This window comes from Salvelinus namaycush, chromosome 21, assembly GCF_016432855.1.
Source record: "Salvelinus namaycush isolate Seneca chromosome 21, SaNama_1.0, whole genome shotgun sequence".
NCBI lineage: Eukaryota > Metazoa > Chordata > Actinopteri > Salmoniformes > Salmonidae > Salvelinus > Salvelinus namaycush.
In genome coordinates, this window is record NC_052327.1 from 42,837,008 (window position 1) to 42,862,817 (window position 25,810).

Consider the following 25,810-nt stretch of genomic DNA (forward strand, 5'->3'; position numbering starts at 1 on the left):
AGTTATCAGATGTTTTATTTATTGATTCAGGCATTTAGCAGAGATGACGGCTGTTTTCATCTGGCCTGTGTCTCAATCCTTGAAGATAGATGGGATCAACAAACATAGTAACACCCCTGTGGCCAGAGCAAGAGCTAGCTAGCTACACATTCTGTTTCATATGCTATTGATGAAGAGCTTCTCTCTCTCGCTCACTCTCCCCCCCCTTCTCTCTCTGAGTAATATTAGAAGGAATTACAGGGAGTACCCCTCGCTCCTCTCTCCCCGCAGACCAACCATTACTCTGTATAACATTGGAGCAGAGATTATAGGCTTGTGTGATTACTAATGTGATGAATAGGCATACTGCTGTGAACTGTGTGTGTGTGTGTTGCACGCGTAAGGAAGAGATGAATCCAACTCCCTCAACTCCTATGAATATTCAATGCCCCAGTGAAGTGGGGTGAAAATTCAGTGTTTACTAATCTGGTGAGAGAGAGAGAGAGAGAGAGAGAGAGAGAGAGAGAGAGAGAGAGAGAGAGAGAGAGAGAGAGAGAGAGAGAGAGAGAGAGAGAGAGAGAGAGAGAGAGAGAGAGAGAGAGAGAGAGAGAGAGAGAGAGAGAGAGAGAGAGAGAGAGAGAGAGAGAGAGAGAGAGAGAGAGAGAGAGAGAGAGAGAGAGAGAGAGAGAGAGAGAGAGAGAGAGAGAGAGAGAGAGAGAGAGAGAGAACTGGTTGAAGTGGATTTAACAAGTGACAGCAATAGCTTTCACCTGTATTCACCTGGTCAGTATGTAATGGAAAGAGCAGGTGTTCATAATGATTTGTACACTCAGTGTATATACATGTAATGGGATCTGTGTCACACTCATCTAGGTGTGTGTGTACTGTGAAATTAGGGATGATGAGGCATTGCAGTGTGTGGGATGTGTGAGATACGGCTGGCCAGGAGATAGGGAAGGAATTCACACCTCTTCCTAATCCCATCCTCCCCATCTCTCCCCTCTCAAATCTCACCTCTTCTCTCCAGTCTCCCTCATTTCTCCCCTTCAAATCCCCGCCTTGTTCTCTAATGTCTCCCCTCCTGTCCTCTCCTCTTTTCCATTCTCCTGCTCTTTTCTCTTATTTTTTAATCTCCTTTCCAGTCCCTCTCATCTCTTCCCCTCAAATCTCCCCCTCAGAGCTCTCCCCTCCTCCCTTCCCTATATCCTGCAGTAGACAGACAGACATCAAATCAAATCAAATGTTATTGGTCACATACACGTGTTTAGCAGATGTTATTGCGGCTGTAGCGAAATGCTTGTGTTTCTAGCTCCAACAGTGCAGTAATATCTAACAAGTAATATCTAACAATTTCACAACAATACACACAATACACTCAAATAGTGATGCCAACAGGCCTAATGTAATAAATAATACATTCAAAAACAAAATACTACGAAGTTGCCTAGGGGCTAGAACCTCGGCTGCCCTCTCTATCGACACCATTTTTCATTTCATTCAGACAGACAGACAGCAGAATGGGTTGGAAGCAGTCCAACTCATCATGTATCATTGGTCATCCTGACTGTGGAAGTCTCAGCCGCTACTAAATAACCCTTACATAAGCCTCCCTTCTTTCTCAACTCAGTCTTGCCTTCACTGTTATTCACACCTTTCACAATATAAAGGCTTTGTTATTCTGACAACAGTGAATGGTTATCTAAATGGTTAGCTATGTATTTATTCTGTCTGGTAAATCATTAGGAGCTGGCCCTTGTTACAGTGTTGCTCCCCACAACAGGTGTCATGAAATGACAAAGCCCATATCCAGATAGACATAATGGAACACACTGGATTAGCTCTGAGGGAGCAAACAAACAATTACCCTGCATTTCACAATAAACAATTAGCCTGAATTTCAAAACAAACAATTATCCTATATTTCAAACCAATAATTACTGTTTCTGAGAGAAACCTCCGAATTTGACAGTTGTCAGTTGACAAGGACTGTGTCGATATCCCACATGTGGGGATTCGCTAGGTTCACCTTCTCTAGGAAGAACATATCAAAAGTGTATTTTGGAGACTCAGGTAGAGTGGCGAATGAGGTGAGCCTTTAAAGGAGCCACTCTCCCGCCCTCTGGTTATTCTCCCTTCTCTTCCACATGAAGAGCACTACGCTTTAGCTCTCCTCAGACCGACTGGATCCCTGTTTTCCTACTTAACTGCTCACAAGTAAACCGTGAAGGATATCGCTGCTGAGCGTAGGTCTTCCAACCCTCTCGAGAGGTTGAGTACTGAACGGAAGTTTTTTTTGTGTGTATAAATTAATTTTCTAATTCTCGGTCTCCGTTGGTAGCTAGCTTCATGGCTAGCTATTGAGACTCGGTTGGACAATGCTGTGAGGCTAACTTGACTAGCTTACTGAGAGGCAAGCTAAGCTCACTAGCATACCCTACCTGCAACACAGTATCATTGCTATCTCCCTTTTCTCATATAGTTCAACCTACGTTCACCGTTTGTCTATTACGAACTTTCAGCCTCACAGCTCTTTCCTTCACGGGAGAACACTATCTGAAGGCTAACTCTGCCCCCACATGGTTTCTTTCAGCCACTCCTTCACCACGAAGTAGCTGCTAGCTAGCTAACGCCCCAGGCAAGCTAGCCACACCAGCATTACTACCTGCAACACGGTAATATTGCTAGCTCCCTTCTCTCGTTTAGTACAACAAGCGTTCACTCGTTTGTGTTGACTAGACTTACCAGATTTTCACCCCGAATTCAAACAATGCACGCACACTGTTCCCTTCGGCTAGCACCGTGTTAGCTATAGCTTACCTTTAGCCTCACAAGGTGGTTGTAGCTAGCTAATGCCTACACTAGCCTCACGCCTATAAGATTCCTACACAGTGCTCACTTCAGCTATCCATTAGTTGCGAGGCATCTAATGCGCTAGCTCATGCCTGTCAGGCTAATTCGCAGCAATGCTGAAAAGCCAGCTACTACTGGACAGCTTGCTTCTCTCGTTTAGTACACCTAACGTTCACTTGTTCTTGTTGGCTAAACTGACCAGCTACACTTCATGGTGCTATGGTCAAAAGAGACTCTCAAGACCGAAGAAACAAAGCTATGCACACGGTTTTCTTCGGCTAACGTGATACTAGCTAGCTTGGTTATTAGCAAACTAGGTGAACACTAGCTAGCTAACCAACAAAAGCCTCACAGCTAAGTGTCGACTAACATGGTATGGAAGGCCGTCCTTGTTCTCCCGCTCCACAAAGGTGGTGATCCCTGCAATCTTAATAATGATCAAACTTTCATGTTTAGCGAAAATATTAAAACACTTGGTAAATTCTCAGCTGCGGTCCTTTTTAGATAGAACATTTATTCTGAAATCTCACCAGTCAAGCTTTAGGCAAGGACACAACACGATCTCGGCTGCTTCTCTAGTCATGAATTACATACAGTGCATTCGTAAAGTATTTAGACCCATTGACTTTTTAAAATGTTGTATTTAATCTATCTACACACAATACCCAATAATGACAAAGGAAAAACAGGTTTTTAGAAGTTTTTTCAAATGTATAAAAAATTATAAACAGAAATACCTTATTTACATAAGTATTCAGACCCTTTACTATTAGACTCGAAATTGAGCTCAGGAGCATCCTGTTTCCATTGATCATCCTTGAGATGCTTCTACAACTTGATTGGAGTCCACCTGTGGTAAATTCAATTGATTGGACATGATTTGGAAAGGCCCACACTTGTCTATATAAGGTCCCACAGTTGACAGTGTATGTCAGAGCAAAAACCAAGCCATGAGGTCGAAGGAATTGTCTGCAGAGCTCTGAGACAGGATTGTGTTTAGGCACAGATCTGGGGAAGGGTACCAAAACATTTCTGCAGCATTGAAGGTCCCCAAGAACACAGTGGCCTCCATCATTCTTCAATGGAAGAGGTTTGGAACTACCAAGTTTCTTCCTAGAGCTGACCGCCCGGCCAAAATGAGCAATCGGGGGAGAAGATGACCAAGAACCCGATGGTCACCCTAATAGAGCTCCAGAGTTCCTCTGTGGAGATGGGAGAACCTTCCAGAAGGACCACCATCTCTGCAGCACTCCACCAACCAGGCTTTTATGGTAGAGTGGCCAGACGGAAGCCACTCCTCAGTGAAAGGCACATGACAGCCCGCTTGGAGTTTGCCAAAGGGCACCTACGGTACTCTCAGACCATGAGAAACAAGATTCTGGGGTCTGATAAAACCAAGATTGAACTCTTTGACCTGAATGCTGTAACGCTCCCCATCCAACCTGACAGAGCTTGAGAGGATCTGCAGAGAAAAATGGGAGAAACTCCTCAAATACTGGTGTGCCAATCTTGTAGCGTCATACCCAAGAAGATTTGAGGCTGTAATTGCTGCCAAAGGTGCTTCAACAAAGTACCTAGAAACGGGTCTGAATACTTATTATAAATTTGCCCCCCAAAATGTTAAAATGTTTTTGCGTGGTCATTATGGGGTATGGTGTGTAGATTGATGATGGAAAAAACATCTAATTAATCCATTTTAGAATAAGGCTGTGACGCACTAGACAACAGCACAGTGCTGACATTTATATTGATCTGTCAAAAGCATTATATACAGTTGATCATGTAGTGCTAATTACTCAACTACTATTTGAGAAGGTCCAGTGACACAAATTTCCTAGGTGGCAAAGGTCCAGATGGATATCGTCCTTAATCGGCGCTGTGGTACAGCGTAGTAAAACACATAGTCATCTACGACTTAGGAAACATGTTGTTATGTAAAATGTACATTAAATACATGAAATGAGACTAAGAATTTGAATTAATTACAACTTCTTTCTTTAGAATGTAAACATGTGCAACACTGCATCAACATTGCTGAAGAACAAAAGTGGTTAGATAATTGTCTATGCAAAAAAGTGCACTGTGAACCATTGTACATGGGCCTTGAATTACAAATAAAATATTTAAATAAAATAAAGTGCGTGTTTACTGGAGAACAAAGGAGAGTTGAACAAAAATAATAATCTGAATGCACAGAACATCATCATTGCAATATTCATGTGTAAGTCACTCTGGGCCTTGCCCTTTCTTTTTTTATTTAACTAGGCAAGTCAGTTCAGAACAAATTCTTATTTTCAATGACGGCCTAGGAACAGTGGGTTAACTGCTTTTTTCAGGGGTAGAACGACAGATTTTTACCTTGTCAGCTCAGGGATTCGATCTTGCTCGGTTACAAGTCCAAACGCTCTAACCACTAGGCTACCTGCATCAATGAGAGAAAATTACACTTTCTGTCGCCTGCCAATGCTTAGAATTTTGGCACAAATCGTGTGAGAGCAACACTGAGACACTGGTGCAGATTGTGGAGAAGGCTGATTCACAGTTGTATGTGGAGCAAAACATGGTCAGGATGTATAGTGCCAGTTTCTTGAGAACAGGGACATCAGATGCAGGCCCCATCTTTCCCCAGAAAGTGACAGGGTCACAATCACAAGCCTGCTCCTTCAAAGCCACATTTTCTTGCAGCTCAGTCAACCCCATTTGCAGTGATGCAACACCTACCCATCTGAAGATCTGTTTTGCTGCTTCTGACAACTTTGTCACATTTGTGACCAAGAAGGAGCTCTGATTGAGCAGCAGCAGTTCTCTTCCAACCATGAAGTCATCAAAGCAAGCCTTGAAGTTATTCATCAGCTTCTGGATGAAATCCAAAATGGGAACATCAAAATTGGATCATCTTTGTCTCCCTGCATTTGCATCAGAAGACTGGGGAAGTTCTCCCTGTAGATCATTCTTGAAAAGCTCAAATTTCTTCTGGAAAGCCCGGACTGCTGTTATCATATCACACACCTAGTTGTCCCGTCCCTGCAGCTTAACATTCAGTTGATTAAGGTGTGATGTAATGTCTGTCAAAAATGCAACTGTTTACATCTTCTATTCATCTTCCAAAAACTCAGATAACTGAGTTACCTTGTCCCTCCTTTGCTCTAACAATTATTTAATGTTTTAATTTTTAAAAAAATAGGCGAAAGAAATTAGTAGACACACTTACTCATTCAAGGGTTTTTCTTTATTTTTACAATTATCTACATTACAGAGTAATAGAGAAGACATCCAAACTATGAAATAACACATATGGAATCATGTAGTAAGAAAAAAGTGTTAAACAAATCCAAATATATTTTAGATTCTTCAAAGTAGCCACCCTTTGCCTTGATGACAGCTTTGCACACGCTTGACATTCTCATGAAGTAGTCACCTGGAATGCATTTCAATTAACAGATGTGCCTTGTTAAAAGTAAATACACAACTTATAGAAAACATATTTTCCTTTATTACTTTCTAACCCTACCACCCCTCCCCTAATTGGAGTAAATTAGAGAACAACAACGCTTAGGCTTCTACTTCCAGTTTATACATACTATATACATTTTACGGACACAGTCTATTTTACAATAGTTATATTTTGTTTGTTTTTACTCCTGTCCTTCCTCTAACCTCAACCTCTCCCATCTATTTCTTTCACAAAAGTTCTGAACCTATAAACGTTTTACGGACACAGTATGTTTTACATTAGTTATCTTGTTATTAGTTGTTATTATTCCCAAGCTTCAGCTCCATTCAACCCCTCCCATCTATCTCTTAACGCCATCCATATTGGATTTCTATTTGCCATATATTTTTCAACTGTGCTGTGATGTTTCACAAACGTTCTGATGCGTTCTATTCTCATAATTTCTACAGATTGTAAATTAAAAATAATTTTTTTTGCTAAAAGTATTATTATATTATTGATCGATTGACTATTACTTTTCATAGAGTTAGCTCCAGGTAAATGTCGCAATTCTTCATCCATTCCTGGACCTGTGACCAAAAACAAGCTAGATATGGACAGTACCAAAACAAATGATCTAATGATTCTGTCTTTTCGCAGCAAGATCTGCAGAGCTGGGAAGGTTGTATCCACCATATATACTGTACAGTTGAAGTCGGAAGTTTACATACACCTTAGCCAAATACATTTAAACTCAGTTTTTCACAATTTCTGACATTTAATCCTAGTAAAAATTCCCTGTCTTAGGTCAGTTAGGATAACCACTTTATTTTAAGAATGTGAAATGTCAGAAAAATAGTAGATAGAATGATTTATTTCAGCTTGTATTTCTTCCATCACATTCCCAGTGGGTCAGAAGTTTACATACACTCAATTAGTATTTGGTAGCATTGCCTTTAAATTGTTTAACTTGGGTCAAACGTTTCGGGTAGCCTTCCACAAGCTTCCCACAATAAGTTGGGTGAATTTTGGCCCATTACTCCTGACAGAGCTTGTGTAACGGAGTCAGGTTTGTAGGCCTCCTTGCTCGCACACTCTTTTTCAGTTCTGCCCACAGATTTTCTATAGGATTGAGGTCAGGGCTTTGTGGTCCTTAAGCCATTTTGCCACCACTTTAGAAGTATGTTTGGGGTCATTGTCCATTTGGAAGACCCATTTGCGACCAAGCTTTAACTTCCTGACTGATGTCATGAGATGCTTATTCAATATATCCACACAATTTTCCTCCCTCATGAAGCCATCTATTTTGTGAAGTGCACCAGTTCCTCCTGCAGCAAAGCAAGCACACAACATGATGCTGCCACCCCCGTGCTTCACGGTTGGGATGGTGTTCTTTGGCTTTCAAGCCTCCCCCTTTTTCCTCCAAACATAACGGTGGTCATTATGGCCAAACAGTTCTATTTTTGTTTCATCAGACCAGAGGACATTTCTCCAAAAAGTACAATCTTTGTCCCCATGTTCAGTTTCAAACCGTAGTCTGGCTTTTTTATGGCGGTTTTGGAGCAGTGGCTTCTTCCTTGCTGAGTGGCCTTTCAGGTTATGTCGATATAGGTTATGTCAGTATAGTTTTACTGTGGATATAGATACTTTGTACCTATTTCCTCCAGCATCTTCACAAGGTCCTTTGCTGTTGTTCTGAGATTGAGTTGCACCCTTCACACCAATGTACATTCATCTCTAGGAGACAGAACACGTCTCCTTCCTGAGTGGTATGACGGCTGCATGGTCCCATGGTGTTTATACTTGCGTACTATTTTTTGTACTGATGAACGTGGTACCTTCAGGCGTTTGGAAATTGCTCCCAAAGATGAACTAGACTTGTGGAGGTCTACAATTCTTTTTCTGAGGTCTTGGCTGATTTCTTTTGATTTTCCCATGATGTCAAGCAAAGAGGCACTGAGTTTGAAGGTAGGCCTTGAAATACATCCACATCCAATTGACTCAAACTATGTCAATTAGCCTATCAGAAGCTTCTAAAGCCATGACATAATTTTCTGGAATTTTCCAAGCTGTTTAAAGGCACAGTCAACTTAGTGTATGTAAACTTCTGACCCACTGGAATTGTGATACAGTGAATTATAAGTGAAATAATCTGTCTGTAAACAATTGTTGGAAAAATTACTTGTCATGCACAAAGTAAATGTCCTAACCGACTTGCCAAAACTGTAATTTGTTAACATGAAATTTGTGGAGTGGTTGAAAAACGAGTTTTAATGACTCCAACCTAAGTGTATGTTAACTTCAGACTTCAACTGTATATATAGAACATTCCATTGGTTGCAATAATTTTGAATAATAATTTAAATTAAAATATTTGACATTTTGAATCCGCGTCGTTTTGCGTATCAGTTCATAAACCATGTGCCATGGAATCGGTATGTCAAAAATCTCTTCCCAAGTATTTTGCAATCTATATGGCACAGCTGTTCATTTTTTGGTCCTTAAACTTCTTATGGCTGCAATCCCGTTAACGGGAAGATATGACAACAGCCAGTGAAAGTGCAGGGCGCCAAATTCAAACAACAGAAATCTCATAATAAAAAATCCTCAAACATACATGTATCTTATACCATTTTAAAGGTAATCTTGTTGTTAATCCCACCAAAGTGTCCGATTTCAAATAGGCTTGTTAGGTCTTTGTTAGGTCACCGCAAAATCACAGAAAAACACAGCTATTTTTCCAGCCAAAGACAGGAGTCACAAAAAGCAGAAATAGAGATCAAATTAATCACTAACCTTTGATAATCTTCATAGGACTTCATGTTACACAATACATATGTTTTGTTCGATAAAGTTCATATTTATATCCAAAAACCTCAGTTTACATTGGCGCCATGTTCAGAAATGCCTCCAAAATATCCGGAGAAATTGCAGAGGGCCACGTCAAATAACAGAAATTCTCATCATACACTTTGATGAAAGATACATGTTTTACATATAATTAAAGATACACTTGTTCTTAATGCAACCGCTGTGTCAGATTTCAAAAAAGCTTTACGGAAAAAGCACACCATGCAATAATTTGAGACTGCGCTCAAATATAAATACAATTTCTCTGCCATGTTGGAGTCAACAGAAATACGAAATTACATCATAAATTTTCCCTTACCTTTGAATATCTTCATCAGAATGCATTCCCAGGAATCCTAGTTCGACAATAAATTGTTGTTTTGTTCGATAATGTCAATTATTTATGTCCAAATAGCTGCTTTTGCTAGCGCATTTAGTACACATATCCAAACGCTCGTGCAAGTCACGCATAACGTCGGATGAAAACTTCAAAAAGTTATATTACAAGTCGAATAAACTGGTCAAACTTAGTAGAGAATCAATCTTCAGGATGTTGTTATCATATATATCCAATAACGTTCCAACCGGAGAATTCCTTCGTGTCTGTAAAAGTTATGGAACGCAAGGCAATATCATGAGGAATGCGCGTGACCAGGAACTGGCAATCTGCCAGACCACTGACTGAAACACCTCTCATCCGGTCCCACATCACAGTATACACTTCATTCAACGTTCTACCGACTGATGACATCTAGTGGAAGGCGTAGGAAGTGCAAACAAATCCATATCTTCCTGGGATTTGAATAGACGATGAGTAGAAAAAACACCAGCCTCAGAATTTCCACTTCTTGTTTGGAAGTTTGCCTGCCATATGAGTTCTGTTATACTCACAGAAATAATTCAAACAGTTTTAGAAACTTCAGAGTGTTTTATATCCAATAGTAATAATAATAGGCATATATTAGCATCTGGGACAGAGTAGGGGGCAGTTCACTATGGGCACGCAATTCATCCAAAGTGAAAATGCTGCCCCCTATCCCTAAAAAGTTAACCACAATATTTGTTATATTTTTTCTGATGCATTAAATTGAAATTGCAACCAACTTTCTCTGGCTTGTTTTAAAAATAGTGATATTTGGGAGATTTCCTTTTCAAATAACTGAAAGTGCGAGTTTGTAATCTGAATAAAGGGAAAAAGGCCATTCTTGACCATGGGGTGAGACGTTCTTATTAATTTGCTAGAGAACCAGTTCGGATTTTAAACTTTTTTATGACTGAAGCCTAATGCTGTAATATTTAATCATTTCTGCCCTCCGAATTCATATTCATTATATAAATAGTCCCGTTTAATTTTGTCTGGCTTGCCGTTCCAAATAAAATGCAATATATTTTTCTCCGAATTTAAATAACTGTTCACTAGGTGTAGTCAAGACCATAAGCAAATACTGTAGGTAAACTGGGATATGACTAAAGAGTTAATCAGGGTGATTTTTCCATAAATAGACAGGTATTTTCCTTTCCATGGTAGCAAGATCTTATTTTTGCTAACTTGGAGTGAGATCATTTATTTTGGGATATATATACCGAGTATGTCCACATCGCCATCAGACCATTTTGTTGGTAAACTACACGGTAATGTAAATTCACTTTTTTAGTGATCCAATACATCATATAGTACACATCCTAATTTGGTTGTAATCCAGACAGGTTAGAAAAAGTATCTAGATCCTCTATGAGTCTCTACGCGGTCCCCAGGAGCGCCAAGGAACGAATGGTTCCTTGATGCTCTCCAGCCAGTGTCGCTACTCCTCTAATGCCAACTTCACTGCCAGAAGCTCCCGATCGCTGATGTTGTAATTCTTCTCTGCGGAGGACAGTTTCTTGGAGAAAAATGCACAAGGATACAATTACAATGGGTTTCCCTGTCTTTGTGATAAAACTGCCCCCCACGCACACCTCAGATGCGCCTGAGCACCGGAAAACAGGTCGATGGTACAGTCCCAGGGGCGATGAGGAGGGAGACAAGTAGTGCGGGTCTTGGAGAATACCTCCTTTAGGTCCTGGTATTCCTCCGGAATGTTGGGCAACCATAGGACTCTCACCCGCATGGAACCACAGGGTACAGGGAAGCAGGTCCTCTGGCATTCAGATGACCAGTCTGTGATTTTCATCCTCGACCATGAGATGATAGGGTTATGGCGTTGGAGCCAAGAAGGAGATGCTCTCCTGGTGATTGGACTCCAAGGTGAGGGTGAGTGGTTGAGTGATGTGTGTGATAGGCCCAGATCCTAATGGACGACAGTCGAGTCCTTGAACCGGAAAAGGAGAGGGGATAGATGGTAATGTTGAGGGGGGAGGCAATGGTCTGATACATAGCTCCTCCTCTCCTCTCTCCCAGACGGCCGTAGCCCATTCCAATGCCCGCCCGGTCAGCAGAGAAATAACCGTGGCAAACTTAGACCTATCGGTGGTGGGGGCTCCTAACTGGTGTGAAAAATAGAGGGAGCACTGAAGGAGGAAGCCACGGCATTTGGATGGTGTCCCGTCGTATTTATCTGGGATAGACAGGCATCGCTGACCTGAGCGGGTTGCTGAATGGGCCGTTGCGCTGGCTCGCTGGGTCGACTGGCTCTAAAGTATCCTCCGATGCTGGGCTGCAACGTCTCTCTGGGGTGTTCAAGACGCTGCAGACTACGAAGAACCTCTTCCATGGCCGTCCCCAGTTGAGCCAGCTGGTCATGGTGGGTACCCTTGTTCGTCGACCGTCTGAGAGATTTCAGACTTTCCTGCTGCTTCCATAGTTTGAGTTGGTATTCTGTAATAACAGAGCAGTGAGTCGGGAAGCAGGTCCAGGTGAAACGTTTAATAAAACAAAAACAAAACCAGAAACAAGACAATTCCCTGTGGCTATACGCCGGTACACAATAATAAAACCAACTGGTGAGAAAACATAAGAGAGTGACATTATGAAGGTAATGAAGTCCAGGTGTGAATCGTCATGATTAACAGGTGCGTGTAATGCTGAGTGCCAGGTGTGCGTAATGATGAATCCCAGGACCGGTGGTTCGTATTCTGGCGACGTCGTACGCTGGAGGGGAGGAGCAGGAGAAGATGTGACAATGAGGCTGTGGAGGGATCCAAATTGTGGATTCAAAGGAAAACATGACACCTTTGTTTTTATTCCCTGGATTTCTAACTCCTTGATATTATTGCTGCATCTGATTTTAATAGCTAACATTTCGATGGCCTTAATAAATGGATATGCCGATAGTGGGCAACCTTGTTTTACTCCTCTTGACAGTTTAAAACTTTCTGAGAAGTAGCCATTATTTAGCTATTTTACACCAAGGGTTACTATACATGACTTTAACCCATTTTATAAGATTCTCCTAAATTGAAATGTTCCAGGCATTTATATATAAACTCCAGTCGAACTTTATCAAAAGCCTTTTCAAAGTCAGCTATGAATAGCAGGCCTGGTTTCCCAGATTTGTCACAATGTTCTATTGTTTCCAGTACTTGTCTTATATTACCTCCAATGTATCGTCCATGTAAAAAGCCTGTCTGATTAGAATGAATAATATCTGACAATACCTTTTTAATTCTATGCGCTATACATTTTGATAGGTTTTTGTATCACCACATGGAAGTGTAAGGGGCCTCCAATTTTTTTAATGAACTGGATTTTTATATTTACCACTTACCACTTATTTCAGTAATAATGAAATCAGACCTTGTTGAAGACAGCTTTGATTTCCTCCCAAATGGCCCAAAAGCGTTCCAAAACCCTGCCTTTGCTAAGCCATCTGACATTGTTGAGCAGTAGTAAGTCATCAAAACTGGCATTGGCCTCTGTCAGAATGTTTATCAGTTTCATCATCGTTGTCATGAACTCAGAATTCTCTTTTCCCAGACTGGCACACAGAACAGATTGGTGGATGATGCAGTGATATGATGTCAGTTTAGGGTGGTCCTCTTTCAAATGTGCAACCTCTTCCTATTATGGCTGGAGCTCCTTCTGTGGTGATAGAGACCACTGACTTCAGATCTATCCCCGTTTTTGTCAGCATCCCTTTGATGGCCTCATGGATATCCTCTCCCTGTGTGTGTGCTTCTAGATTTGTTAAGCCCAACAGCTCCTCACAGAATTCCTTCTTTGTTTCGTTTATAAAATCTTATTTATTTATATGTTTTACTTTGTTTATTGGATTTTCAACACCAGCATTTACAAAATAATTGCACTTGTAAGTTATTTGGTAGTAATATAAAACAACACATCAAAGACAACAATACAGCAAAACAAAGAGTGAGACAGAAATAGAACAACAACTAAAACAAAGACGTAAAATATATATATTTTGAAACAGCTGTTACAGGTCAGCTAGCACAGATAATACAGTCCTCCTTAACATCAGAGATGCCGTGTATACACATACCAGGCCTCTTACATCACCAATATATAAATATAAATATACATCACTCTGGAACTGCAGGGAAATGTAGTCATTTAACATAAGAAAAGAAGGGAGCCCACATTGCATAGAATGTGTCTATAGACCTATTGAGTGTGTTACATTTTTTCCAACTTTATGCAATTCAAAATGGATTTAATCCAAAGAGCATGAGAAGGGGGTGCAGAGGATTTCCATCTAAGTAAAATTTATCGTCTCGCTAACAAAATGACAAAGGAAATTACATCGTTATTCATTTTGTGCAGTTGTAATGTGGGTAAGGAAACCTCAAATAATGCAATAAAGGGGTCTGGTTCGATCTGTGTGCCGCTTATTTCTGACAGTGTGTTAAAGATGTCTTTCCAGAAACCAACAAGAGATCGGCAACACCAAAACATGTGTACATGATTAGCAGGAGACTGGTTACATCGTACACATTTAGGGTTTACATTCTTGTAAATTTTGGATAATCTTGCTTTGGTCCAGTGAGCCCTTTGAATGAGTTTGCATTGAATGAGACCGTGCCGAGCGCAAATAGAAGAGGTATGTACCCTTTGAGTGCCCCTTCCGATATTTCATCAGATATTTCCTCACCCAGTTCTTCCTCCCATGAGGATTTAATATTGTTTAATAAGGTGGTTTGTAGTGAGCAAATTTGACTATAGATTATTGGCAAGGTGCCTTTCAGAGTAGGAAGTGGGATAAGAAATGTGTCAAACTGGGTTTCACCAGGAAGGGGGGGGAATCGGGGATCTATGCTGTGGATGTAACTCCGGATTTGTAAGAACCTAAAGAAATGATGTCTGGGGACACCAAATTTAGCTGATAATTGTTCAAACGTACAAAATGTATTGTTAATATAGAGATCTCTAAATCTTTTAATACCGAGACTAGACCATGTTGAGAAAGGGCCATCAACCATAGGATGGGGGAAAAGCTGGGTTTGAGGCTACCGGAGCGAAAGAAGAGATTGTCTGAATCCCAAAGTGGCGTCTAAATTGATTCCAGATCTTCAATGTTGTTTTGACACATATATTTTTTGTGAAGGAGGAGTAAGGGCTTGTAACAGAGGAGTGAGCGAGGAAAGACAATGATAACGGTATAGATGAGGCGGCCTCCATCTCTAGCCAAATTGGGGTTCCCACCCCATCTCTCTGGTCTGCAACCAGTACTGAATGATCCTAAGGTTAGTGGCCCAATAATAGAATCTGAAATCCGGTAGCGCTAGACCGCCGTTTGGTTTGGGCCTCTGCAAAAGCTGTTTTCATATCCTAGGGGGCTTTTTGTCCCATATAAAAAGTAGAATTAGGCCGTCGATATTTTTGAAAAACCTATTGGGAAGAAAAATCGGTAGGCACTGACAGAGATATAAGAATTTAGGGAGAGTATTCATTTTAATGTGATGAATTATTGCAACTAAGGAGATGTGTAGCAAAGACCAGCATTCCAAATCGTCCTTAGTACGGGTTAAAAGAGGAGCAAAGTTGGCCTGAAAAAGGTTTTCAAATCTGATTGTGACGTGCACCCCGAGATAAATAAAACTACTGTGAGCAATTTTAAATGGGGTGGCATGTAGCCTAGTGGTCAGAGCATTGGGCCAGTAACCGAAAGGTTGCTAGATCAAATCCAGAGTCGCTCTGCCCCTGAACAAGGCAGTTAACCCACTGTTCCTAGGCCGTCATTGTAAATAAGAATTTGTTCTTAACTGACTTGCCTGTTTAAATGGAAAAAAAGTTATGCAAAGGGAATTTTGTTGTGGCATCAATTTGCTTTTACTGAGATTCAGTTCATACCCTGATTAGTGACCGAATGATGTGAAAGTGGCAAGGGCAGCAGGAACAGAAACAAAAAGGTTAGATGTGTATAATAATAAATAATCTGCGTATAAAGACAGTTTGTGTTTGTGTCCGTACCTGACTATACCTTTGATGGGGGGTTGGAGCGAAGTGCTATGCGGGTTCTATGGCGAGGGCAAACAGTAAGGGACTTAAAGGGCAACCCTGGCGTGTCGATCATTGCAAAGAGAAGCAATCTGATAGTGTTATTAGTCCTGACAGAAGCTTGAGGGGATGAGACCTTTCTTTCTTTCTCTCTCTCGGAGGACCTGAGCCCTAGGACCATACGTCAGGACTACCGGGCATGATGACTCCTTGCTGTCCCCAGTCCACCTGGCCCTGCTGCTATTCCAGTTTCAACTGTTCTGCCTGCGGTTATGGAACCCCTACCTGTCCCAGACCTGCTGTTTTCAACTCTTAATGATCGGCTATGAAAAGCCAACTGACATTTATTCCTGATTATTATTTGACCATGCTTGTCACTTATGAACATTTTGAACATCTTGGCCATGTTCTGTTATAATCTCCACCCGGCACAGCCAGAAGAGGACTGGCCACCCCTCATAGCCTGGTTCCTCTCTAGGTTTCTTCCTAGGTTTTGGCCTTTCTAGGGAGTTTTTCCTAGCCACCGTGCTTCTACACCTGCATTGCTTGCTGTTTGGGGTTTTAGGCTGGGTTTCTGTACAGCACTTCGAGATATTAGCTGATGTACGAAGGGCTATATAAAATAAACTTGATTTGATTTGATTTGAGTACAGAAGTCTTATCCAAGTAATGAATTTGGAGCCAAAGCCAAATTTATTTAGAGTGTAATAAAGGTAATTTCCATTCCACCCGGTCAAGCGCTTTCTCCGCATCCAGGGATATAATGGCTTCAGAGGCAGAGGGATTATATATAATATTAAATAATCATAGAAGTTTGAAAAATGAGTGTCTATTTTTAATCAATCCTATTTGATCCGGAGAGATAATTGATGGTAGGACTGTTTCCAGATTCGTTGCCAGAAGTTTGACTAGAAATGTATAGTCGACATTTAGCAGGCTAATTGGACGGTATGATACACAGTCAAGAGGGTCTTTGTTTTTTTAAATAATAAGACAAATGATTGCCTGAGTGAGAATCTGTGGGAGAGCACCATTTACAAATGCTTCATTGTACATTTCAATTAGAATAGGGGGTATTTTGGAGATAAACTTTTTATAAAACAGGGCCATCAGGCCCTGAGCTTCTCCCGGATTGAAGGGATTTGACAGCATTAGAGAATTCTTCAACAGTGATCGGCTGCTCTATTTTTTTTACCAAATCCCAGCTGACAGAAGGCACAGCAAGTGAGTGGAAGAAATCATCCAATTCCAATATATCCTCTTTACTTTCAGAAGTATATAAAGGCTGGTAAAGTTTTTTGAACTCATCATTGATCCGCCTAGGGTCTAATGATATTTCAGACGATGTACGAATTTAAGGAATCTGGTGTGATGATGATAGTTGACATAACTTGTGAGCTAGTAATTTACTGGCTTTATCTCCTTGTTTGTAGTAAGTGCTCCTAGACTTCACCAGCCGTTCAGTAACCTGGTCTGTTAAAAATCTGTCAAATACTGCTTGCAAAGTTAAACGCTCTTAATAAGTATCTGGAGATGATGAAACGGCATAAATGTCATCTAATTGGGCAATACAGCGTGTTAACATAGATAACATAGATAGATGCATTTTCAGTGTGTTCTCATGTGCGGTGTAGGAAATAATTTCACCTCTGATATCAGCTTTCAAAGTTTCCCAGTGAGTAGATGCAGAAAGGTTTAGGGTTCTATTTGTACTTGTGAAAAAGTCAATTTGACCCAAAACAAAATTGGCGGTCGCAGGTGGTGTCAACAGTTTGAAAGACCACTTCCATAGTAACAGGAGCGTGGTCAGATACAACAATTGGATTATATGAACATTAAGATATGGAATGGAGATGGCTGTCATCTACAAGTAAGTAGTCTATGCCTTGTAAAGTGTGGTGAACCGATAACAAAAAAGAGTATGCTTTTCCAGATAGATTAAACATTCTCCAAGGGTCTGAAACTGCGAATTCAGACATAAAGGTTCAGACAACTCTAGCTGCGGTTGACAAGGTAGTAGGTTTAGTGGAGGATCGATCCAAATGTGGGTCTAACCAACAGTTAAAGTCACCACCTAAGATCAACATATGCGAGAACATATCGGGGAGTGGAGCGAAAAACGATTTGAAAAAAATCACCATTATCCAAATTAGGAGCATAAATATTAACAAGAAGTACATTCGTATTGAGCAGCCTATCACTGACAATTACAGTTGAAGTCGGAAGTTTACATACACCTTAGCCAAATACATTTAAACTCAGTTTTTCACAATTACTGACATTTAATCCTAGTAAAAATTCCCTGTCTTAGGTCAGTTAGGATCATCACTTTATTTTAAGAATGTGAAATGTCAGAATAATAGTGGAGAGAATTATTTATTTCAGCTTTTATTTCTTTAATCACATTCCCAGTGGGTCAGAAGTTTACATACACTCAATTAGTATTTGGTAGCATTGCCTTTAAATTGTTTAACTTGGGTCAAACGTTTCGGGTAGCCTTCCACAAGCTTCCCACAATAAATTGGGTGAATTTTGGCCCATTCCTCCTGACAGAGCTGGTGTAACAGAGTCAGGTTTGTAGACCTCCTTGCTCGTACACACTTTTTCAGTTCTGCCCACACATTTTCTATTGAGGTCAGGGCTTTGTGATGGCCACTCCAATATCTTGACTTTGTTGACCTTAAGCCATTTTGCCACAACTTTGGAAGTATGCTTGGGGTCATTGTCCATTTGGAAGACCCATTTGCGACCAAGCTTTAACTTCCTGACTGATGTCTTGAGATGTTGCTTCAATATATCCACATAATTTTCCTCCCTCATGATGCAATCTATTTTGTCAAGTGCACCAGTCCCTCCTGCAGCAAAGCACCCCCGTGCTTTACGGTTGGGATGGTGTTCTTTGGCTTGCAAGCCTCCCCCTTTTTCCTCCAAACATAACGATGGTCATTATGGCCAAACAGTTCTATTTTTGTTTCATCAGACCAGAGGACATTTCTCCAGAAAGTACAATCTTTGTCCCCATGTTCAGTTTCAAACCGTAGTCTGGCTTTTTTATGGCAGTTTTGGAGCAGTGGCTTCTTCCTTGCTGAGTGGCCTTTCATGTTATGTCGATATAGGACTCGTTTTACTGTGGATATAGATACTTTTGTACCCGTTTCCTCCAGCATCTTCACAAGATCCTTTGCTGTTGTTCTGGGTTTGATTTGCACTTTTTGCACCAAAGTACGTTCATCTCTAGGAGACAGAGCGCGTCTCCTTTCTGAGCGGTATGATGGCTGCGTGGTCCCATGGTGTTTATACTTGCGTACTATTTTTTGTACAGATGAACGTGGTACCTTCAGGCATTTGGAAATTGCTCCCAAGGATGAACCAGACTTGCGGAAGTCTACAATCGTTTTTGGCTGATTTCTTTTGATTTTCCCATGATGTCAAGCAAAGGGGCACTGAGTTTGAAGGTAGGCCTTGAAATACATCCACAGGTACACCTCCAATTGACTCAAATGATGTCAATTAGCCTATCAGAAGCTTCTAAAGCCATGACATAATTTTCTGGAATTTTCCAAGCTGTTTAAAGGCACAGTCAACTTAGTGTATGTAAACTTCTGACCTACTGGAATTGTGATACAGTGAATTATAAGTGAAATTATCTGTCTGTAAACAATTGTTGGAAAAATTACTTGTGTCATGCACAAAGTAGATGTCCTAACCGACTTGCCAAAACTATAGTTTGTTAACAAGAAATTTGTGGAGTGGTTGAAAAACGAGTTTTAATAACTCCAACCTAAGTGTATGTAAACTCAAATTGCCCAAATTGAGCAAGTCCCTCATTATAAGTATTTAGGTATTTGTATTGATGATAAGCTGTGTTTTAAAACACACATTGCAAAACTAACAAAGAAGCTGATAATTAGGATCAGTTTCCTTTATAGAAATCAAGGGTTAGAACCGGTTCAGGGAACAGAACCAAAATCCGGAAATAACTAAATTGTTTGAGGAACAGAACCCGAACTGAAAACGAAAGTGATCTATACAATAGTTATCACGTTTCACATTAGATTTATTAACTACATGAAGGTAAGACGTGTTTTTAATTCTAGTGCTACTCTGCACACACAAGCTTTTTAGCTAGCTACGTTTGCGTGGGTCTAATGTTAAACCAACTCGGAAATTCAAAGACTGTCAAATTTCCTCCATAGAAGCCGCTCCTCCGTAGGTATTATTCTGTGGGCATAATTCATATAATGTATCTCATAACAAGATGCCTAGCGTTTCAAAGCAAGGTTCCTCAATCAATCCTCTCTCGTTCTTTCCTCACCCTCAACATTTTTAGTTGCATCTCGTGCCTTACCTTGTGACTGGAAGCACAGTGTGTGTGTTTGTCTTTCATTATGATTAAACCATGCTGTTACGGCAAAATACTATTTGCTCTTAACAACTTTTTCAAAAGATTCAATCGCTTTCCCGCTCCACAACAAGCGGCTCCATCCGCACTGATTGGTGAAATAATTAAATGATTAAAAAAAAATTACGGATATTTCAGAGGTTTAAGAAGGAAGAGAAAGGAACGATTAAACCAGTACTTTCTTTGGGTTAGAGCTAGTTCAGAACTTTACTTTGCTGGAACGGAACAAAATAATAATGGTTCTGTTCAGAACGAAACGATTGGAAAATATTTTTGGTTCCAACCCCTGATAGAAATAAATCCTTTCTTAAGTTTGAAAACAGGAAAAGTATTGTTCAAGCATCACTTCTCCCAGTACTTCACTATGGTGAAATAATCTACATGCAATTAGCAGCCTCTGTTTAAAACCTTTAGATTCACTCAACCCTGCATTTTATCACTGGAGAAAATCATTGCCTTTTTATATAGTTCTGTTGGCTGGGAGTCTTTGACTACCAGAAGGGCTGCTATTTGTTTATAAAGCAGTTCTCCAAAAACTCCCATACTACCTCACCTCACTTCTTAATTGGAAATCCAGCCACCATCAGACTCGCTCTCAAGACTGGCTGGTTCTAGAGGTTCCATGGGTCTCCATAGTGTCCAGAAAGATTGCTTTTAGGTATGTGCCCCTTTGCGCATGGAATGACCTGGAGGCCACTTTAAAGCTTGACTCTCTGGTCTCAAAGGGTCAGTTTGGGATATTGTTGTGGAATGTGGTGAAGGAGAAACTGCACTTGTTTTGATTGATGTGTAAATTTATCTGTCTCTTTTGAACTGTATTTATTGTAATGTGTAATTCATTGTAAATTGATAGTGTTGAATTGACTTATCATGTTGATTTATTGTTCCCAGGGCACCCTTGTAAATGAGACTCTTGTCTCAATGGGCTTTCCCTGGTTAAATAAAGGTTAAAAAAATTATAAAAAAGCACGCATAAGAAATGCTTTTCCCCCCGATTTATTATGGGGCCCTTTACTCCATGGGAAACAAGCATGCTCAGGCAGCTCTCAAACGAGTCCTGCGGTCTTACCGAGTACCAGCCTGTACTGTGCTTAAGCCACGCTACTAGTCCTCACGGCTAACGCCAGCTAGCTAACCACCATCTGGCTGTTACTAGCTTAGCTCTCATATTTATTTTGCCTAGCACTGAGTGTGTGTCTACTAACTAAAATACTTTATAGTACTACTTAAGTATCTGTACTTTACTTTACTATTTATATTTTGACTACTTTTACTTTTACTTCACTACATTCCTAAAGAAAATAATGTACTTTTTACTCCATACATTTTCCCTTTTTCTTGGAGGTGATGTGACTAAACAGATAGTTAATTTCAACACTGTTTTCCAGGGTCCTATGCTCCTTGCTGGAGTTTTGGGACAGAGAAGGTTCATCGTTGTTAAGGTCCTTTAGCCGCTTTCTCGGCCTGCCAAGGCCCGACAGTGATATAGTTTATCCATAATTGTTTTGTCGTCTCTGAAGCCGGGTGTACACTACACGATTTTGGCCCCAATTTAGCTGTCCCAGAAAGGTTTTTGAGATCGGATAAAATATTTCACAGGGCGCGCGTTAAATGTTAACGTGTCAGAGGCATAATCTGAGCACTACCGATTCCGTCTTTTAGCCATCCTACACATCCCGATGTCTTCAAACATGTTTGATTTTATCAGCACAAATTCTGCAACGCTCTTGTAGTGTGAGATGCTTGTAGTGTGAGATGCCATAATGAAATAATACCATTGTGTCGCATCACCCAGAACGTGTAGACTTCTGCTAGTATGCGTTTGTACTTGCCAAAGTGTCAAATCATTACAGCTCTAAAGTTCACAAGCAACGTTATTCAATTCCAAAGGTATTGGCTAAATGCACGATATATACAAAAGTATGTGGACACCCCTTCAAATTAGTGGTTTCGGCTATTTCAGCCACACCCATTGCTGACAGGTGTGTAAAATCGAGCACATAGCCATGCAATCTCCATAGACAAACATTGGGTGTAGAAGAGCTTTCCACCTTTCCAACAAGTCAGTTCGTCAAATTTCTGCCTTGCTAGAGCTGCCCCGGTCAACTGTAAGTGCTGTTATTGTAAAGTGGAACAGCAACGGCTCAGCCACGAAGGGGTAGGCCACACAAACTCACAAAACAGGACCGTCGAATGCTGAAGTGCGTAGCACGTAAAAAGTGTCTGTCCTCGGTAGAAACATTCACTAAATCAAATCAAATCAAATGTTATTTGTCACATGCACCGAATACAACAGGTGTAGACCTTACAGTGAAATGCTTACTTACAAGCCCTTAACCAGCAATGAAGTTTTAAGAAAAATACCCCTAAAAAATGTAAAAATAAAAGTAACAAATAATTAAAGAGCAACAGTAAAATAACAATAGCGAGGCGATATACAGGGGGTACCGGTATAGAGTCAATGTGTGGGGGCACCGGTTAGTCGAGGTAATTGAGATAACATGTACAAGTAGGTAGAGTTATTGAAGTGACTATGCATAGATAATAACATAGAGTAGCAGCAGCATAGAAGAGGGAGGCAATGCAAATAGTCTGGGTGGCCATTTGATTAGATGTTTAGGAGTCTCAAGGCTTGGGGGTAGAAGCTGTTTAAAAGCCTCTTGGACCTAGACTTGGCGCTCCGGTACCACTTGCCGTGCGGTAGCAGAGAGAACAGTCTATGACTAGGGTGGCTGGAGTCTTTGACAATTTTTAGGGCCTTCCTCTGACACCACCTGGTATAGAGGTCCTGGATGGCAAGAAGCTTGGCCCCAGTGACGTACTGGGCCGTACGCACTACCCTCTGTAGTAGAGGTCGACAGGTTATGATTTTTCAACGCCGATACCGATTATTGGAGGACCAAAAAAAGCCGATACCGATTAATCGGACGATTTTTATATATATATTTGTAATAATGACAATTACAGCAATACTGAATGAACACTTATTTTAACTTAATATAATACATCAATAAAATCTATTTAGTCTCAAATAAATAATGAAACATGTTCAATTTGGTTTAAATAATGCAAAAACAAAGTGTTGGAGAAGAAAGTAAAAGTGCAATATTTGCCATGTAAAAAAGCTAAAGTTTAAGTTCCTTGCTCAGAACATGAGAACATATGAAAGCTGGTGGTTCCTTTTAACATGAGTCTTCAATATTCCCAGGTAAGAAGTTTTAGGTTGTAGTTATTATAGGAATTATAGGACTATTTCTCTCTATACCATTTGTATTTCATATACCTTTGACTATTGGATGTTCTTATAGGCACTATACTATTGCCAGCCTAATCTCGGGAGTTGATAGACTTGAAGTCATAAACAGCGCAATGCTTGAAGCACAGTGAAGAGCTGCTGGCAAATGCAGGAAAGTGCTGTTTGAATGAATGCTTACGAGCCTGCTGCTGCCTACCACCGCTCAGTCAGACTGTTCTATAAAATATCAAATCATAGACTTAATTATAATATAATAACGCACAGAAATACGCGCCTTAAGTCATTAATATGGTAAAATCCGGAAACTATCATTTCGAAAACAAAACGTTTATTCTTTCAGTGAAATACGGAACCGTTCTGTATTTTATCTAACGGGTGTCACGTTCCTGACCTTATTTTCCCTTATTTTGTATGTATTTAGTATGGTCAGGGCGTGAGTTGGGGTGGGTTGTCTATGTGTGTTTTCTATGTTGGGTTTTTTGTGTTTGGCCTGGTATGATTCTCAATCAGGGGCAGGTGTTTTACGTTTCCTCTGATTGAGAATCATACTTAGGCAGTCGGGGTTTCACGTGTGTTTTGTGGGTGTTTGTCTACCGTGTTAGTGTTTTCACCACACGGTACTGTTTCGGTTTTCTGCACTTCGTTTATTGTTTTGTATTTCAGTGTTCAGTTTCGGTTTTAATAAATCATCATGAGCACGAACCACTCTGCATATTGGTCCGATCCTTCTCGCCTCTCCTCGTCCGATGAGGAGGACGAAATAGACAATCGTTACAACGGGTGGCATCCCTAAGTTTAAATATTGCTGTTACATTGCACAACCTTCAATGTTATGTCATAATTATGTACAATTCTGGCAAATTAATTACGGTCTTTGTTAGGAAGAAATGGTCTACACACAGTTCGCAACGAGCCAGGCAGCCCAAACTGCTGCATATACCCTGACTCTGCTTGCACTGAACGCAAGAGAAGTGGCAAGATTTTCCTAGTTAAAATAAATTTATGTTAGCAGGCAATATTAACTAAATATGCAGGTTTAAAAAAATATATACTTGTGTATTGATTTTAAGAAAGGCAGTGATGTTTATGGTTAGGTACACATTGGTGCAACGACTGTCACGTTCTGACCTTAGTTCCTTTTTTATGTCTTTGTGTTAGGTTGGTCAGGGCGTGAGTTGGGGTGGGTAGTCTATGTTCTTTTTTCTATGTTGTTATATTTCTGTGTTTGGCCTGGTATGGTTCTCAATCAGAGGCAGCTGTCGATCGTTGTCTCTGATTGAGAATCATACTTAGGTAGCCTGTTTTCCCCATTTTGGTTGTGGGTGTTTATTTTCTGTGTAGTGTCTGTTCACCTTGCAGAACTGTTTCGTTTTCTCCTCGTTGTTATTTTTGTGTAGTGTTCAGTTTTCAATTAAATTATGACGAACACTTACCACGCTGCATTTTGGTCCTCTTCTCCTTCACCAGACGAGAATCGTTACAACGACAGTGCTTTTTTCGCGAATGCACTTGTTAAATCCTCACCCATTTGGCGAAGTAGGCTATGATTCAATGATAAATTAACAGGCACCGCATCGATTATATGCAACGCAGGACAAGCTAGATAAACTAGTAATATCATCAACCATGTGTAGTTAACTAGTGATTATGTTAAGATTGATTGTTTTTTATAAGATACGTTTAATGCTAGCTAGCAACTTACCTTGGCTCCTTGCTGCACTCTCGTAACAGGTAGTCAGCCTGCCATGCAGTCTCCTCCTGGAGTGCAATGTAATCAGCCATAATCGGTGTCCAAAAATGCTGAATACCGATTGTTATAAAAACTTGAAATCGGCCCTAATTAATTGGCCATGCCGATTAATCGGTCGACCTCTACTCTGTAGTGCCTTGCGGTCAGAGGCAGAGCAGTTGCCATACCAGGCAGTGATGCAACCCATCAGGATGCTCTCGATTGTGCAGCTGTAGAACCTTTTGAGGATCTGAGGACCCATGACAAATCTTTTCAGTCTCCTGAGGGGGAATAGGTTTTGTCTTGGTGTGCTTGGACCATGTTAGTTTGTTGGTGATGTGAACACCAAGGAACTTGAAGCTCTCAACCTACTCCACTACAGCCCCGTCGATGAGAATGGGGGCGTTCTTGGTCCACCTTTTCCTGTAGTCCACAATCATCTCCTTTTTCTTTATCACGTTGCGGGAGAGGTTGTTGTCCTGGCACCACACGACCAGGTCTCTGACCTCCTCCCTATAAGCTGGCTCGTCGTTGTTGTTGATCAGGCCTACCACTGTTGTGTCATCGGCAAACTTAATGATGTTGTTGGAGACGTGCCTGGCCGTGCAGTCATGAGTAAACAGGGAGTACAGGAGGGGACTGAGCACTCACCCCTGAGGGGCCCCCCTGTTGAGGATCAGCGTGGCGGATGTGTTGTTACCTAACCTTACCACCTGGGGGGCGGCCCGTCAGGAAGTCCTGGATCCAGTTGCAGAGGGATGTGTTTAGTCCCAGTGTCCTTAGCTTAGTGGTGAGCTTTGAGGGCACTATGGTGTTGAACGCTGAGCTGTAGTCAATGATAAGCATTCTCACATAGGTGTTCCTTTTGTCCAGGTGTGAAAGGGCAGTGTGGAGTGGAATAGAGATTGCATCATCTTTGG

At 40.8% G+C, this 25,810-nt stretch overlaps 1 protein-coding gene across 3 annotated transcripts in view; it reads left to right on the forward strand.

Moving 5' to 3' along the window:
• The window catches only part of furinb (furin (paired basic amino acid cleaving enzyme) b), a 222,386-nt gene that overhangs the window by 86,270 nt on the left and 110,306 nt on the right, over positions 1-25,810 (forward strand). The gene's annotated exons all lie outside the window — the stretch shown is intronic.